The 17,025-nt window shown below is 36.9% G+C and overlaps 1 protein-coding gene across 2 annotated transcripts in view; it reads left to right on the forward strand.

Moving 5' to 3' along the window:
- The first annotated feature begins 1,293 nt into the window (after positions 1–1,293).
- Positions 1,294–17,025, forward strand: part of MAGED1 (MAGE family member D1) — a 60,911-nt gene continuing 45,179 nt past the window's right edge. Inside the window, exon 1 of one of the 2 annotated variants that reach the window (XM_047843825.1) lies at positions 1,294–1,346. The gene's annotated coding sequence lies outside the window, so the exon portion shown is untranslated. The remainder of the gene's footprint in view (positions 1,347–17,025) is intronic. The other variant, XM_047843827.1, reaches the window with a different exon arrangement.

Here is a 17,025-nt window from a genome sequence, read left to right on the forward strand (position 1 = left end):
TATAGTGCTAGTAGTTGTTTGTGTTTATTTCCCCAACAGTTTCTAAGGCCTTGAAATCCAGGATTGTGTCTTATTCTTCCTCAGATGGGCACTATCAGGAACAGAACCTTACACTGAATGGTTGTTCAGAATCTGCTGATTGAATGAGAAATTTGAGTTAAAATGTTGAAATGAACTATAAAAAATACCAGCAAAAGTAAGGACCTGTTTGCCGCTGATCACATTTTGGTTATTTATTCATTCAACAAACATTGATAATCACCTATTTTACGGTAGGTTCTTTCTTATGTTTAAAATGTCACCTTTAGCCCTTACACTGTGGGTTCCTACTGTAATGTCAGTGGGTGTACCATAGTATTTGGGACATGGTGGATGCTCACTATATAATTGTGGATTGACTGAAAATAACCACAAAAGAGGAGAACTGGAGTACAGGTTTGGGGCCCAGAAGAGATTTCTGGAGGTAGTGGCAATAGGTGATTCAACATTGAACTTAAAAAAAATATATATGTTTATTTTTGAGAGACAGAGAGAGACAGAGCATGAGCAGAGGAGGGGCGGAGGGGGGAGTCTATGCAGAATCTGAAGCAGGCTCCAGGCTCTGAGCTGTCAGCACAGAGCCCGACTTGGGGCTTGAACTCAGGAATTGTGAGATCATGACCTGAGCGGAAGTCAGATGCTCAACCGGCTGAGCCACCCAGGAGCCCTGAGAACTTTTAACCAGAGTGAGGATTATTTTATTACTGAAACTTTTTGTCAGTTGTCATTTTCTTCGTTTTCTTGGGGTGGTGGTGTATAAGCATACAAGAATTCTTTCTAAATGAGTTTACCTTTATTTGTTTTGAAATTTGAATACAGCATGTAACTCTTTGGATACAATTCCGAGACAAAAATGATTCATATTTAAGATTTTTTTAATCTTGAAATCAAAGTATGCCACTAATAAAAATAAACTTTTTTTTTCAACATGGTATGCCAGAAAAACAGTAAACCAGTATAGCAAATATGTAACTATTGACATGCAAGAGTTAAGGGACTAAGGGTTAGGAATGCGAGATGACAAATTGGATAAGTGGGGTTTGACTGAAATACTGCAGTTCCTGGGATGACTAGAACTAGGATTTGTAAAAAGTTACCAAGTCCCCTCCCAGCCGGTTTACAATACTACCCAGTTTCTGATTTGACAAGAGAGCCATAGCGATAAAGTATTCCAAGAACTTGCTAGAGAGGCACGGGAAGTTGCTTGAGTAAAGGGGGCGTGGTGTCGGAAGTTAAATCTTCAGCTCAAGGAAAGAAAATAACACTTCCGGTCACGCCGTCGTTGCGTCGCGGTTTTCTTCACCAAGGTGAGTGTAAAGAAAAACTGATAATTTTCGCAAGTGAATCCTTAAACACCCCGGGGAAGCTTTCCTCCTTCCTACAACATGGGATGGAACGAAGAATTCATCCCGAGTACATTCTGTGAAAGATGTTTCTGACGAGTATGGCGCTGCTCGCCAATCTTTTCTCCCTTACTCCGAAGATGGCCGGCTGTCATCCCCTCCCCTTTCTGACTCTTGTAGTCCTTTTTTCCCTGGTCATTCTTCACCTCTCTTCATTATTCCAGATCGTCTTCCTGATTTTTCTGAGCCTGAGTCATTCCCTCTACCACAGATTCTTATCCTACCTCTTACTCCCACCTTCTTCCCCGCCCCCCTTTAGCCTCAAAACTTTTGCAACCCAGTTCTCCCACTCTTAATCTACATTCTTCCTTTTCCTTCATCCCCAGTACTTTACTCCCCTCCTTGCTGCACAAGGCTTCTGATCCATTCTGTCTCCCTTCTGCAGAGGCCATTAAACTATATACTTTCCAAAACCAGGTGTGGCTTCAGTTTCAAGGTCAACGCTGTTTTTGTTCTTAAAAATAAACAGTGGCAGAAATTTTAGAGTCTTAAGAGACATAGGGTCTTGTTCAAATTATTATTATTGTGTTTATTTTTACTCTAAACAAAATTACACATCAGATACTGCACTGATTTTTAACCGTCTATTCGTGACATTAAAAAAAATTTTGGCATAGAACTGAATCCCCACATTTTTGTCATCTCTTGAGGGTGGAAGCTTTTCCATCTCCTTTAGAACTTGTCATAGATCAGAAATCATTGAAACATATGACATCCAATCACAAATTTATTTTTTCATTTGAGTTATGCTTATTATGCAAATCCTTTCCTGGTCTCTGATAGCAACATTGAACAGCGAACTGGCAGATTTTTCAATTTTCCTGGGAACTTTGCAAGTATTATCTATTTGGTGCAAGGTCAAATGTATTTTTCTGTTACATTTATCGTGTTTGTCTTGGGAGAACATTAGTTAATCACAATCTATTATTTCAATTTTTTTACCCGAGAGAGGGGGAATGATCATTAAACTTATAATGAGGGTCAAGGTTTTTCAGGCTCTAAAGAGGAATTTAACCAAGGATCTCCTTGAACAAGTAATTTATTCCTCCCTTCTCCTGTAGCTACTGTGTTACACTTGCCAAAATAAGTGTAAGAATAAGTAATTCTTTTTTCTAGGCCAGGAATAGTTTTCAGTTCTTTTATAAAAAGATGAGGCAGAGATGTTGTGATACCAAAACACTTAGGAACTTTTGGGAAGGGTATTGCTGATGTCTCTATATTCTCTATTCAAATCATAATTACACAGCATTTAAATGTCACATGGCTTCAACCCACTGTGCAACCATTATTCATGCAAGACTTTTTTATTGAATAACTTTTATGTGTCAGACAGTGTTAAACACTGAGAATACAAGTGGAAAATAAAAAGTTTTAAAAACTATAATTGAGAGACGATAAATGATTAAAATAAATATGAATAGGTTGTGATAGGGAGGGGATGTACTATTTTAAATTGGATGGTTAGGAAGACCTCCCTGGTAAGGCAGCATTTTGACTACAAACCTAAAGGAGGTGCGAGCACAAACTATATAGATATTAGTGGGAAAAACAGGATGTATCTATGTCAGTGTCTGCATTTGTTGTTCATTTGGCTCCCCCCACACACACTTTGTGGTCACTTTTCTGCACAGCTTTAATGCAGCACTCTGCACACTCAAATGACCTAATCCAGTCACATAAATTTCTCGTTCTTTTTCTCCTGGCTAGCTTCTTGCTATCCAGTTAGGTATATTGTCAGTTACCAGCCCCTCTAGGAAGATATCTCTATATCTATCCTCACATCTTCCTCAATCTGTTTGTTTGTGGTGCACTGTGTGGTATCCTACAGCATATTTGCTTACCTTTCTCAGTGCTCTTATTGCTGTGTGTTCATGATATTTTACCCACAAATGTTTGATATGTTAAATTGGAATGAATTTAATACTTGTCTGTCTGTACAGGCAAACTTTTCAATATAGTTGGCCCCCAAATTTCAGAACCACCCTATAAGGTCAGTACTATCATTGTCATTTTACTGTTGATAAAACCAAGACTCAGAGGTGGATAGTAACCTGCTATTGGTGGTGGAATTCATGGAGGTAAGGTCTGTGAGACACTCAGTCCTGGCCTGGTTTTCTTTGTCTTTTGTTTGTGTCTCTTTAGCTGTTTATTAATGAGAAGTACAAAATATATGGACTATTTTATTATTTTATAAGACATAATCTGGGTATAGAAATTTCATTTTTAAAAATTTCCTTTAATAAATCAGATTATATCAGGAGCTTGAATTACTTCATAACTATAAATATTAAGAGCTGAGAGGTGTAGTGACTCTTTCTACTTGAACATTTTTTAATTAATTTAAACAAGCATAAACTGAAAGAAGAGTACAATGAATACTTTTATACTCTAAACCTAGATTCAATAGTTGTTAACTTTTGCCATATTAGCTCACTTGTTCACTCACTTGCTCACTCTTAACCATCCATTCATCCATTTATTTAAAAAAAATTTTTTTTTGCATTTATTTATTTTTGAGAGACAGAGACAGCATGAGCAGGGGAGGAGCAGAGAGAGAGGGAGACACAGAATCAGAAGCAGGCTCCAGGCTCTAAGCTGTCAGCACAGAGCCCGATGTGGGGCTCCAACCCACGAACCGTGAGATCATGACCTGAGCTGAAGTTGGCTACTTAACCGACTGAGCCACCCAGGCGCCCCTCCATCCATTCATTTTTAAAATTAAAGCATAATTGTTTATCTATTTTCTGATCTATGTATTTTGGTTGAACCATTTGAGATTTGCAGGCTTTATTTTTTATTTATTATTTTTTAATTTACATCCAAGTTAGTTAGCATATAGTGCAACCATGATTTCAGGAGTAGATTTCTTAATGCCCCTTACCCATTTAGCCCATCCCCCCTCCCACAACCCCTCCAGCAACCCTCTGTTCTCTGTATTTAAGACTATTATGTTTTGTCTCCCTCCCTGTTTTTATGTTATTTTTGCTTCCCTTCCCTTATATTCATCTGTTTTGTATCTTAAATTCCTCATAGGAGTGCAGACTTTATTTTTAAATAAACTTAAATATACACAAAAAGGTGCATGTATCAAAAGTGTATGGCTCAAGGCATTTTCAATGTAAACACACATGTGTAACCAGCATCCAAATTAAGAAATAGAACATGATTAGCATCTGAAGCCCCTTGAATGTATTCCCTTCCAGTCACATCTAAACTCCCAATTAGCCACAATCCTTGCTTCTATCACTGTATAATAATTTTGCCTGTTTTTGAACTTTATAAAAATATGGTAGTAAATCATTATTTTTTTGGTGCCTGACCTCTTTGGCTTAAGATTTTGTTTTTGAGATTCATCCATATTATTGGGTGCAGTAGTATGTTTTTGAGATGCATTCATATTATTGGGTATAGTGGTAATTCCTTCATTCTCATTGCTATGTATTCCATTGTTTGAACATATCATAATAGATGGACATTTTGTATGTTTATATTTTTGGCTTGTAAACATTTGTGGACATTATAGTATATGACTTTTGGTGATATATGTACATATTTCTGTTGAGCATATACCTAAGAGAAGAATTGCTGAATTAAGTTATGTATATGATTAGCTTTAGTAGAGACTGTCAACTAATTTTCCACAATGGTTGTACAGGCATACCTTGTTTTATTGCATTTTGCTTTATTGCACTTTGCAGATACTGTTTTTTACAAATTGAAAGTTTGTGGCAATCCTGAGTCAAACAAGTCTTTCGGCATCATTTTTCTAACAACATTTGCTCACTTCATGTCTCTGTGTTACATTTTGGTAATTCTTGAAATATTTCAAACTTTTTCATTATTATTATATTTGTTAAAGGTGATTTGTGATTAGTGATTATGACTTTCTGAAAGTCAGATGATGGTTAGCATTTTTTAGCAATAAAGTATTTTTTCATTACAGTATATACGTTTTTAGACATAATGTTATTACATACTTAATAGACTAAAGTGTAGTGTAAACATAACTTTTATATGCACTGGCAAACCAAAACATTCATTTTACTTGCTTTATTGTGATATTCACTTTATTGTGGTGGTCTAGAACCGAATCTACAAGTTCTCTGAGGTATGCCTGTACTATAAAACTCTCAGTACAAATCTTTAAGAGTTCCACTTTCTCTAGAATATTGTCAACACTTGTCATTGTCTTTACTTTTTAAGGAAAAAAGTAGCCATTATAGTGGTTATGAATGGTATCTTATTAGTTTAATTTGCAGATCTGATGATAAATTTACATCTGTCCATGTTTGTTGGCCTGGATATCTTTTTATGAGATACCTTTTCAATCTTTGACCACTTTTTCTCCTGGACTATCTTACTGATTTGTCGAAATCTTTTTAATTAAGGATGTTAATATTTTGTTATATTTATTGCAGATCTCAGTTGCTTGCATTTTCAGTTTCTTAATGGTGTCTTTTGATGAACTCTCCCAATTTTAGTATTGTTGTTCAATTTCATAATGTTCCCATTTATGACTAGTGCTTGTTTTGTTAAAAAGTCTTTGCCTTTTTCAAGGCCATGAAGACATTTTTCTGTGTTGTGTTATTGTTTAATCTCTCATTTGTATTCACAATTTATTTTTAATTGATTTTTGTGTATGTTTTCGGTATAAGTTATGGGTATGAGTAAAGGTCCCCTCCCTTTTTTGTATGTCAAAATGGACATCCAATCAACCCAGTATCACTTACTGAAAAGATCATTCTTTCCCTTCTATAGCATCATATTTTTGATAAATCAAATGGTTAGGTTATATATGTGGGTTTGTTTCTGAATTCTGTTCAGTTTGGGTTACTTCTCTATCCTTGTATAAGTACCACTGTCATAATTAATGTCATTTTATAATATACCTTATATACAGTCATTTAGTTCTACAGTTTTGTTCTTTTTCTTCAATAATGCCAAATTGGTTTTTTGAATTTCCATTTGCATTTTAGAATCAGCTAGTCAGTTTCCACAAAAATTCTTCTTGGCATTTTGATTGAGATACCACTTAATATCATGGCATTTTACACCTAAATATCTTAGCGTTCATCTCCTAATATTAGGGACACAATAATTTCCTAATATCACCTAACACTTAATCCATTTTCAAATTTCTTTTTTTCCTCAATGACCCTTTTATAGCTGGTATTTCTTTAAAAAATACACAAGCAGTGTTTACTGAGGTTCTGTTTTTTATCAGGCAATATATACATATTATTTAATTTAATCAAAACCAGAAAAAGAGTAATGATGTACATATTCTTCCATTTTACAGGAAAGGAAAGGAATCATACTTGGTTAAGAAACTTGTTCAATCATAAAGCTTCAAAGACCATTCACATTCAAATGCATAGTTCTATAATATGAAATCCCTTGCTCTTATCACTGTATCACATCAAATACAAAAGAATAAAAGTAAAACTCAAATCATAAAGAGATAGGGAGAGGAAGAAATTCTGCTGAGGGATCTATTAATTATAAAATGCAGAATATAGTTCTTATGGCTGGTATTCAAAAGCATCACCCAACCTAGATTAATGTATATTTATAGTTTTTGAGATTTTTTTGTTGTCATTTTCCCTGTTTTGTTGAACTTGTGGATATTTTTATATTTGGTACTTTTCAATCCATTGCAGTCATTATTTCTTCTGTTGCTCAAACTTTCCAGTTTAGAATGAACCAGTTGGAGCCTCTGATATTGGTTTCTTTTTTCCTTTATTACTGAAATTTTCAAATATATTTAAAGTAGGATATAGCATGTATCCATTCTCAGCTTCAACAATTAATACCATTTTGCTGATTTTGTTTGATCTTTTCTCCTCACCCACTTTTTCACTGGGGTATTTAAAAAATTTTTTTAAGTTTATTTTGAGAGAGAGACAGCATGAGTGGGGGAGGGGGAGAGAAGGAGGGAGAGAGGAAGAGAGAGAATCCCAAGCAGGCTCCACACTGTCAGGGAGCCCGACGCAGGACTCGAACTCACAAAACTGTGAGATCATGACCTGAGCTGAAACCGAGCGTGGGACACTTAACTGACTGAGCCGCCCAGGCGCCCCTTCACTGGAGTATTTTAAAGCAACCCCAGACATTATGTCATTACACAGGTAAATAACTCACTATACATCTCTAACTCTTAAGTGCATTATATTAGTAACCAATAAGCCATTACACTTAATAAGATTAACAGTAATTCTCATACTATAATACCCAGTTCATATTCAAATTTCTATGATTTTCTTAAAGATGTCTTTGTATAGTTTCTTTGTTAAATCTATATCTAAACAAGGGCCACAAGATATTTTTGTCTTCAGTCTGTTTTCCTGTTAAAACCTTGTATAGCCAACCCCTCCTCCACATTTTAAAGACCATTGGTTTGTTAGAGAAACTAAGTCATTTATTGTGTCGACAAATGGATTTAGATGATTGCTTCCTTCAGGTGGTATTCATTTTGTTTTCCCATCTGCATGTTTCTGTTCACTGGCATTTAGAACTAGAAGATTTATTAGGTTCACTTTCAATTATTATATTTTGTATTTTGTTTTGCTTTAAAATTTTTTTTTTTTAGTTTTTTATTCTCATGTTAGTTAACATACAGTGTAGTCTTGGCTTCAGGAATAGAACCCAGTGATTCATCTCTTACATATGGCACCCAGTGCTCATCCTGAAAAGTACCCTCCTTAATGCCTAGCACCCATTTAACCCATCCCCCCACCCCTATCAACCCTCAGTTTGTTCTGTGTATTTAAGAGTCTGTTTTTATCTTATTTTTCCTTCCCTTACCCTATGTTCATCTGTTGTTTCTCAAATTCCACATAAGAGTGAAATCATATGATATCCATCTTTCTCTGACTGACTTATTTTTTAAGGGAAAAAAATCATTTCAAGTAGTGATATGCACTTTCTATTGCATTTTATCATATCTGGTTTAAATTTTTAACTGATTCTGGGGTTCATTTGTGTTTTCAGGTGTTGTCAGCCTGATCTCCATTTTTTTTTAATTTTTAAAAATGTTTATTTATTTTTGAGAGAGAGCACACGTGTGCACACGCACGCACTCATGAGCCGGGCAAGGGCAGAGAGAGAGAGATACATAATTCGAAGCAGGCTCCAGGCTCCAAGCTGTCAGCATGGAGCCCAAAGCAGGGCTCAAACTCACAAACTGAGGTCATGACCTGATCCAAAGTCAGATGCTTAATCTGATGCAGCCACCCAGGCATCCCAACTCCATTGTAGCATCTCCTACCAACCTTTCTCCTGTTTAGCAGCCATTGAAGATAATTGTCTAAATTCATTATTTTACTAATAGTTTAAAAAGAGTGGTCTAATTTTATCAATCCTTCTGCATTTATTAGCTGGAATTATTTCAGAAAAAAGACCTCTTTATCAGCTTTTTTTTGGGGGGGTCCCCAAATGTATTCTATAAAAAGAAAGTCAGGATAAATGCTTTTTTTTTCATTTATCAGAGTAATGGGTTCGTTCCCTAGAGAATTTCATTGTTTTCTTTAATATTATTAGGAATTCATGGATTTTTATGTATTTTAGGTACCCATTGTGGTTTATTTTTGATTCCCAAACTGTGTCATTTTAGAAATTAGGAGACTTTTCCTATATCCTTTACATGATCTCATTAGATCTTGGCTTCCTTGCTTTCTGACATAAGATATTTTAGGCTCATTCCCTGCCCCAGTCTTGACATCAGCCATTTTGCAAGGAGCCATGTATTCCTTCAATAGGGATTGGTACTTAGAAACCAAGATGTGAGTGCTCAGGGGATTATTACTATTTTTTTAGTAATGCTATGTGGCCTTTTGTTGTGACCGTTTTCCTTACTATTTTGAATATAAGTGAATGATTCCACCAGCATTAAATTGATAATTAGCTAAGCATGGCTTTCATTTGTTTATGTAGGCATTCATTCAGTAAAAATTTATAGACCACACTACCATGTATTTGATCTTATGCTGGGTACAGGGGATGTAAAGGTAAATCTGACATGTTTCCTGTCCTTGATGAAGATTCATTATAGTGGGGGTACGAGTAAATGAACAGACAGTGTCTAAAGAGTATGATAAGTACTGTAGTGGGCATAGTACACAGTGGGGGCAAGTGATAAGCTGTGGGGTAGCACAGAAGGGGCATCTGAAAATGCTTTGGAAAGGAAAATAATGCTTGATACTGGGTGAATAGAGGAAGTATGAAGGTAGAAGCGCTATGAAGGGTGTTCCAGTCAGAGGAAACTGGAAAGAGGTGGGGGAGATCTTGATATATTCAGAGAAAAGCATATGTGTGGTTGGTTATAACTGGAATGTAAGTTTCATGTAGAGGAAGAAATATGAAACTAGAGACATAGATAAGGGCCAGGATGTTGAGCGCCCCAAAAGTCAAGTCAGAGAACGAGGATTTCACTCTGAAGCCTGTGAGGAAGAAGCAATGGAATTGTCTTAAGCAGATGAGATACACAGTTCTTTTTGTAATGTACTGATGATGCACTGGGTGAATGGGTGGGAGTGAGACAGTAGGAGACTGATAAGGTGGGGGAGAGGTGTAGTGGTCCAGGAGAGAGATAATGTCATGTTACACTGCATTCTGCACTCTGTGTGTGTGTGTGTAGTGTATGGGAAAGTCATGTGTGTATGTATTACATATACTATAATCTATTATAATCCATAATATACATATACACACATTTGTAGGGTGCAGTGTAACATGACATTTTTTGTATATGATAATATAATATAGGCGACATATATGTATATAAAATAGATCTGTGCATACACATGTACATAGCTATATGTGCATATATATCCAGGGGCTGTCCCATTACAACAGGTCTAAAAGAGAGTATATTTCAGTGAAGAAGTATTGCCCAAGGACAACTGAAAAGTAGAAAAGGGCTAATAAGCACTCCCTCCTTGACCAAATGTGAGTCATGCCCCTCGGAGCCCTCTTTTCAACTAGATCTCATCCTTGGGCATTGTCTTTGGCCTGTCTGGTCTAGTTTTAGAAAGTATCCTGCTGAATAAATTCAATGAGACTCCCCCCCCCCCCAACATTTGATATGTGATCATCCTGGTTTGCCTTCAGCAAGAATTCTCAGTCTGTTTAGCAAGAATTCCCCTATCCTTATGTCTCCTCTTAATTTTCTGTCTACTGACCTCCTGCCCCCTCCAAATCTATTCCTTGGCTATAGATTTCCAGGTGTCCTTACTTAATTCAAAGTAGAGTCTATTTTCTCTTCCCTTTTACAATAGTCTTGACACTTCTCAAAATAGTTCTTATAATCTTACCATTTTAACAAGTGTCAGGATAATTTTTTTTTTCTTTTAACAGGCCACACGAGAATTTTGTTTATTGTGGTCTTCCTCTTCAAAGCTCCACTAGTTGGCACTGCGTCCCAGTTGTGTATCCTTGAGTAATCTGAGAATTCTACTTCCTCCTCTTCTTCCTGGGATTTAAGGGTATGAGGAGGAGATGATTGCTCAGTTTCTCCCAGAGGTTGGAATGTAGCTCTAACAGTTATCTCTGGCGGAGTGGAATGGTAATGAAGATACTCATCTCCTTTTATGTGTTTCTGTGTGCCAAGCACTGTTGTATACTAATGAACATGTATTGCGTTTGTCTTTTAAGACTACTATCTTAAACCTTTTTTAATATAAAACATGAAATTTCTTTACATGGTTATATAAGGTGTAGATTCAGAGGTTTCTGTTAGATTAGGGATTTAGGGGAAATGAGGGCAGTGAGTATGTATGGATTAGAGTTAGTGAAGGCTAATGTGCAGAGGACTAATAATGTAAATGGTGAAAGTGTTGATCAAATGAGTGTAGACTTTGGTGTCAAAGATCCTGTCTATGAAAAATATAATAAATAAGAGGTGGTACATGTATATTTTTAAGATGAGAGATTTGAACAGGTTTATATGTTCTACAGGGGAGGAGCTGATAAAACCAGAGGTTAGAAATAATAAGAGAGAGGGGATAACTGGAGAAGCAAAATGTGGAAAAGATGTGTTGAGAACATGTGAAGTACCAGCCATGAACATGAGAAGGGACATCACTTCTGACTTTGGAGTTCCAGAGAATCAGAAGGGGATGTTTTTGAAGTTTTGGAAAGGCAAGAAACAGGAGGAGTTTCTTTCTTGGTGTCCCTATATTCTCTGTGAATAAGGTAGCGAGGACATTCTGGAGTGTGAGAGGGGATGGCCAGGGCCAGAGGAAAGAGGAGAAGGTTACAACCTTCTTTACTGAATGAAAAAAGATTGATGGGCAATAATGAATACCTATCTAGGTTGGAAATTAAGTGTGTTTAGTTTAGTTTTTTTTTTTCCAGATATATTCAGCTACCAAGAAGTAGGAGCAAGGAAGGCAAACATTGGGCTTGATTTTAGACTTGTAAATGTGCTGGTGATAACTGAGGGGCTAAATAAGTAAGTTGTTGAGGTTACTGATGAGATTTGTTCAGGTTATAGACCATGGGATCTAATCTCATCAGGGAAGAGTATATTCTCAGGAAGATTCATTCTGTGGATCCAGAGAAAGAGAAGCTGTGTGAATATATGGTTGGGTGTGGGAGAAGTTGTATAGAAATTTCAAAGCTCAAAGAGTAGAAGTTAACAAGGTGATATGGCAGACAAGAAATTGTGGTCAAAGTAGGTTATTGGAGCTTAAGATTTCAGAGGAAAGGTAGTTCTGGATGATGACAAGGTTTAGTGGGTGGGTGAGTTGGAATAGAAGAGGTCAAAGAACTGTGAAGCTGGAGTGATGGACAGGTTAGCCATGAGATCATCAAAGATACTGGGGAAGAAAAAGTTTAAGGGTTGAGAGGAAGACAAGGGAGATGCTATATTTTGTGGAAGGGGTGAGTATAGATGAGAGACAGATGTCATGGTAATCAAAGGAACAGAGATTTTCACAGCAGGGAGGAAGATTTAGGGAATGCGAGCAGCAATGGCTAGCATGAGTTGTTGCCCTTAACCAGTTTAGCAATAGATCCCTTGGATGGCCCTGGCTTTATTTGTTACATTTTTGTCTTTGTCTCTGCCCTTTTATGGGGGGGGGGGGAGGGGGCAATTACCAGGGTTAGATGCCAGGAAAGGACTGGTAGTAAAATCTTGAATGTAAGGGGAGCTAAGATATCCCTCCATATTGATTTCTATTCTTGGAGGGACTTGAACAACTGCCCTTAGCAACTTTAAGGAAAATAATACTGCTGGTAGGACCCTGGCTTGCCCAGGTGTGTGTTTCCAAAAATCCCATTGCAAGTGAATATGGATAGCCAATTCCATAGCTTTTACAGAAAGAGGTGGATGCTTTTTATATAATATTCCTCATGTCAGAAAGGTTGAGAACATATGCTTTAAAGGAGTTCCATAGGAAGGCCCTGGATTCTTCCTTTTAAAAAAATATTTCTTGGGGTGCCTGGGTGGCTCACTTGGTTGAGCGTCTGACTTCAGCTCAGGTCGTGATCTCACAGTCGGTGAGTTCGAGCCCCACGTCGGGCTCTGTGCTGACAGAGCCTGGAGCCTGCTTCAGATTCTCTCTCTCTCCCTCTCTCTCTCTCTCTCTCTCTGCCCCTCCCCCACTCGTGTTCTATCTCTATCTCTCAAAAATAAATAAACGTTAAAAAATATTTCTTAAATTGTGCAGTATAACAAAAATACTGAAAGTTGCATAAACTGTAAATGTACGCTAAAGTGAATAATTATAGGGGCACCTGGGTGACTCAGTCAGTTGAGCATCCAACTTCAGCATAGTTCATGGTCTCACGGTTTGCGGGTTCGAGCCCCACACTGAGCTCGCTGCTGTCAGCCTGTCAATGCAGACCCCACTTTGGTTCTTCTGTCCCTCTCTCTCTGCCCCTCTCTTACTTGTGCTCTCTCAAAAATAAATAAACATTTAAAAAATAACAAAGTGAATAAATATAAACACCGATAAAAGAACCTTCCAAAACCAAAATAGAACATTGCAGGTTATCCAGAAGCCTCCATTCTTAATTCTGTCTCTCTCCCAGAGGTAACCATTTATCCTGACTTGACTTTTATGGTAATCACTTCTTTGCCTGCTTTGCCTGTGTGTATAGACATGTGTGCACATAAATACCTATTTATACATTTTACTGTTTATGAAAATTTGGATTGCCTTCTTTTTTTGGTTGTTGTGAATAGTGTTGCTAAGAACATTTTTGTACACATCTGTTGCACATGTACATGTGTTTCTCTAAGATATATATCTGGCAGACAGATTACTTGGTAATAGTTTGTGCATCCCTTCAACTTCATTAGATAATGGAAAACTGATTTCCAAAAGGATTGCACCAGTTCTGACTTTGAGATATATGTGGATTTATACTTTGGTATTTTCTCCCCCACAGTTTTGAGGCCAGAAAACTGTGGCTTGGAGTTGATCGGGGTAGCCAGGACCTGTGATTTACTGTGGATATGGGGGACTTGGTTACTGTTTCACATTTCTCCTGGAACAGTTACACTTAGCTGCATCAGAGGTCTTCCATAGGAGAACCTTGGTTTGGTCTTATCTTTCCCAGGATCTTAAGGGCCAAGAATTGGGCCCCAGAATTGAGTGTGTTTGCCCAGCCTCTGAGGCCATTTGAGAATGAAGGAGGCTTGATTATTATCCTGCAATGCTCCTCCTTCTTGGGAGGTCCAAACAGTTGATCTTAGCAATTAGCCAAGGGTTGTTTGTGTAGGGGGACTCTGAGTCAGTTGCCTCTTCTTCAGACTCCAGAGTCAAGAATCAAAACCAGGAAGTTATTAGAGATAACCAGCATCTGTGGATGGCAGAATATAAAGACTGGTTTAGTGGCTTAGATGACCCTGTGTCTTTGGAGGGTCCTTGAACAACTATCTTTAGCCATTTAGCCAACTCCCTCCTTGTTCTTTTTGTCTCAGAGTCTATCTGTTAGGGAGCCTTTTCCTTAGGGAGGGCCCTGGCTTGTTTATTTCCTTCCCAGAGTTTCACGGTTTGGTAGAAGTGCTTGTAGTGATTAAAAATTATGAGTTTATCAACTTTCAGAAAACTGACAAAATGTTCTATGTGAAGATGTGAAATATTATACGTATGTATTATTGATTTTTTTATTTTGAAATAAATAATGGAATAACAAATAATTCTAAACTTTAATTACAATTAGTATTTAATGTACTTCTTGGGCCTGACTGTATTTTTTAGTTATTTCACAAAAAATAACATATTAGCATATTTACCATTAGGAGATGCTTATTTTATATTTTATTTCACTGTTTCTTTACTTTTTACTACTGTTATTATTTTTGCTTTCTTCATGTTGAGAATTTGAATTTTCAAGATAATGTCATTGAAAACAGTGGCATGTTTGTTGTAGCTCTTCACTTGCTATCCTTTCATCCTTTGGCTGCTATTTGTGTCAAGTGGTTTAATGCCTTGACTACAGTCCCTCACATATTCGCAAGGGAAATATATTCTAGAAAACATGTCATCTTTTTTTATTATTATCATCAGTTGGGCACTATACGAGCCTTATTACCTTTTACATGTTGTGCTCTGCTCTGTATCACATGGCAGCCTACCTGAGGATGTCCATCTCACAGATACTGCTTAAATAGTGTGTTACTAACAAGTTTGGAATACTAGTGTGCTGTGGTTTACCAGTTGGGAATGTTGACACCAGGGGTGTGGGAGAATCAGCAGGCTTATGAGAGCACTATCTCATCTATGGCTAGGTGAAGGGGGTGTTCTAAAAATCACTGAAGGATATAGGTAAGCTTCTTTTTCAAGGAGAGAGATTCTACAGGTCACAAAGGAAGGATTCCAGGTGGGAAGGAGAACAGGAAGCGATCGCTTCCAGGGGAAATAGGCATAGCTCACTACTTTTCATGCCTTCTGTTTGCCTTCTTGGCTATCAGGAAAATATTTTTCCAGGGCCTTGGTAGACAAGAAGTGTGCATGAATAAAGGGGGATGTCATATAAAGTGAGAGGGGAAAGGTACACAGTCTGAGAATGTCAGAAGTGCTAGGACACTAGTGGGAAATATAGAGTAGCCTTAAAAAAATAGATACACCATTAATTAATTAATCAATTAAGTAAGCAAAAATGTAGTGATTTAGACTCTGCTGGATACTGAGGACATACTTAAATTAGATGTATTTTCTACTGAATCTAGTGGGTGAGATAGGCACAGACATTGCAACAGGGAGTGCTATGATGGAGGGGAGACCAGGATGTGGTACTTTCAGTAGAAACATGAAGGAGGAGGGTCCTCCAATGCATTTTAGAAGCTGGGAGAAGGTCTCCTGGAAGGCACCAGGTTAAGAAATTAATTTTGCATGCAAGTAGCCATTAATCTGGCAGTGGATGAGAATCGTCTGAGTGTGGGGACCAGAGAGCAAGTGGTCATTAGACTATGTATAGTAGCTGCCTGGGTATGCCATCTAGCCTTGAGCTTGGGAAGTACCTGAAGAAATGGGCCGTTGAGAGGCCACTCTGATATAATAGAGCTAAGGAAAAGACTTCAAGTAGGAATGAATATTTTCACAAATGGTTACATTTAGATGTAATATTGATAACCTTAACCCTCAGGAAAGAGCAGTCTCTTCCACTTTCCTCAGTATGCCATGAAATTATCATTTTCTACATATGCCATGTTTTCACCTTGTTTAAGGAATTCTTTCTTACCTTGCTTTCCTAAAGGTATTCTAGTATATTCCCCTGTAAAACTTTTATAATTTGGTTTTCACAATTTTATGATCCACTTGGAATTTTATTTTTGTATATTGTATGATAAGGAGAACGCACTTAAATTTTTTTTCTGAATAATTTATCAGTGGTTTCAGGATTATTTACTTAAATTTATTCTTTCTCCACATATTTACAATGCTGTGTCTGACATATACCAAATTGTAATAGATGTATGGGTGTGCTTTTAGGCTTTCCATTCTGTTTCATTGGTCTATTTGTCTATATTTATACTAGTTCTACACTGTTAATTACTATAGCTTTGCAATGCATGTTAATATGTGATAGGGAAAGACCCTTTTCCTTATTCCTCTTCCTCAAAACTATACTTTTTGCTCTTTACTTCTCCATATGACTTTTAAGGTAAGCTTAACATGGTCTTTAAGAAACATGGAAATTTTTATAAGAACTTCTTTCTATATATCGATATGTAGATTTGGTTGCATCTTTACAACAATGAAGGTGGTTCATCTCCTTTTATCTAGGTATTTTTAATGTCTTTGAAAGAAAGTTTTATAGTTTTCTCGATAAGGGTCTCATGCATATTTTGTTAGACATATTTCTGTGTCCCTGATAAGCTTTTGTTCCTCTCACTGATATTTTTAAATTACATTTTGTAATTGATTGTGACTGGTGTATGGGAGTGCTTGATTCTGGTGTATCGTTCTTAGATCCATTGCGCTTACCTCTTTCTCAGGTCCAATTGTTGTTTATAGGTTTTGTTGAGTTTTTATATAAATTTTATATAAAATATACTTAAAAGTATGTAAATCATAAGTGTACAGCTCAATGAATTATCACAAAGTGGTTTTGGCTTGTTAATGTGATTTGT

Source organism: Prionailurus viverrinus, chromosome X (genome assembly GCF_022837055.1).
Source record: "Prionailurus viverrinus isolate Anna chromosome X, UM_Priviv_1.0, whole genome shotgun sequence".
Lineage (NCBI taxonomy): Eukaryota > Metazoa > Chordata > Mammalia > Carnivora > Felidae > Prionailurus > Prionailurus viverrinus.